Consider the following 2500-nt stretch of genomic DNA (forward strand, 5'->3'; position numbering starts at 1 on the left):
TGCACATACATGAAGGCACATACACATACACGGACGAACGCATGCGGGCACGCACGCATGCACGCACGCACACATACACGCACGCATACACACATGCACACACGCGCGCACACACACACACACACACACACACACACACACACACACACACACACACACACACACACACACACACACACACACACACACACACACACACACACACACACACACACACACACACGCGCGCGCGCGTCCCCGTGGACCCAGTGTGTGCGTACGCGGAAGAGTACGCACTAGTACACTGACACCCACCGATTATTTTCTCATTAATTTGTTTCCTACTCTTCTTGCTCTCCTCCTCCTTTCCTCCGCCTCCTCTTTTCCTCCTCTTCCTCTCCTCCTCCTCCTGGCTGCTTCTCCTCGTTACTAAATTATTCATCAATTTCGGAGGAAGCTCGACATCCAAGTCCGTCCACTGACTCTGGTTCAATGGAGTCAGACGACGTCGTGTAACCAAGGTTACGCGGTTTATATATTTGGTACTGGTTAACGCCGGATGGTGATGTTATTAGACGGACATCCACGTGCGCATTCGCATACTTTCGATGCTACAATCATCTGTCGCTCAACCAGAATAAAGACTTTGAAGTTTGTCGTCAATTTGTCTTCTCCTTTGCACCCGCTCTCCACGCTTCCCCATCGCCCACGTCTTCAATGTCGCCAGGCGATTTTATTCGGTTCTGTGGATGCCGGGGGGGGGAGGGGAAGGCGGTCGTGTCCTTCAACATGGATGTTCCTTTACGACAGTGGTTGTTTCAATTAGGGGTCCATGAGTGATATTATTCAGCTTTCGAAACTGGTTTCCTGGATGCTAAACAATAGCAGTACATAAAGTATGGGAGACCTGTATCATAATGGACTGCGTCTTTGATCTACACTTTTTGATATAACCAGCGCCAGACGATTTTATTCACTCCATGACGAGATAAGGTCCTCGTGAACGCTGCCGCAGCATCTCACAGATGAATAAAATCTCCTGACAACGCGAGAACGAAACGAATGTAGAAATGTCGGGTTCGTTCTGTGACCAGACGATTGGAACTGGTTGAGAGGGGAGGGAGAGGGACAGGGAGGGAGGAAGGGGGAGGGAGGGAGGAAGAGAGGGAGGGAGGGAGGGAGGGAGGAAGGGAGGGAGGGAGGGAGGAAGGGAGGAAGGGAGGGAGAGGCAAGGGGGAGATGAGGTTAGCGTAACCCAGGTGTCTGACCAAATTAGGTTTAATTAAGCTCATTCAGCAGAGGTGACTCGGTTGGAGGCGGATCTGGTCTTATCAGATTAGGATGTAAGTTAGCTCATCTAAGCCTGATTAGGTTTCTGAGTAGGTGTGATTAGATGGGATTGGGGAAGATTAGATGGGGATTGGGTGGATGCTTGAGGCGACGACAGGGTAGTTAAGGCTTCTACACGGTTAGGCCCTTTCAAAGCTGATTCATGACGATGGTTCAAGTAGATACCAAAACGTGACAGTCTTGGTACTTATCTACGTCTCTTTATTTATTTGTTTTCTTTACTTAATCTATTTGTTTCATGATTTATTTGTTTGTTTATTTATTAATGTATTTACTTATTTGATTATCTATTCATTTAATCCTTCGTTTGTTTATTAAATGATTAATTTATTTGAATATATTCATTTACTTGTCTATTTATTTTTTTATTTACTGATTCATTTAGTTACTCATTTATTTATTTAATCATCTCTTGATAATCTTTATGGATATTTTCTGAAACAGAATAAGATCTTCACCGGGTAGAATAAAAACGTCAAGTGCGCCTAAATAATTAATAATGTGGTGGGGGATACGAATGCCGCTGCAGTATATCCTACATGTCAAAAAACAAGAAATCAAGGGAGAGGTGTATATATATATATATGTATACATATCATATATATATATATATATATATATATATATATGTATACATATATATATATATATATATATATATATATATATATATATGTATACATATATATATATATATATATATATATATATATATATATATATATATATATATGTATGCATACAGAAACAAAAAAACACACACACACACAAAGACACACACACACACACACACACACACACACACACACACACACACACACACACACACGCGCGCGCGCGCGCGCGCGCATGCACACACACACACACACACCCACACACACACACACACACACACACGCACATTCACAGACCTACCCAGAGATCGGCTAATAATGAGCTCTGAGCTCGCTGCCGTAGGATGGTGTCTGGCTGTCTCGAAAGAGGCTGCAGCAGATCCGTGGTGAATACACGCACACACACGCACACACACGCACACACACACACACACACACACACACACACACACACACACACACACACACGCACATGCACACACACACACACACACACGCACATTCACAGACTCACACACATACACACACGCACACACATATACACACACACGCGCACA

The 2500-nt window shown here is 44.0% G+C and overlaps 1 protein-coding gene across 2 annotated transcripts in view; it reads right to left on the reverse strand.

Annotated features, from left to right (window-relative positions):
* LOC143024955 (uncharacterized) overlaps positions 1-2500 on the reverse strand; it is a 438199-nt gene that overhangs the window by 57636 nt on the left and 378063 nt on the right. The gene's annotated exons all lie outside the window — the stretch shown is intronic.

The sequence above is a fragment of the Oratosquilla oratoria genome, chromosome 4 (assembly GCF_046742065.1).
Source record: "Oratosquilla oratoria isolate Oo_2021 chromosome 4, ASM4674206v1, whole genome shotgun sequence".
Classification (NCBI taxonomy): Eukaryota; Metazoa; Arthropoda; class Malacostraca; order Stomatopoda; family Squillidae; genus Oratosquilla; species Oratosquilla oratoria.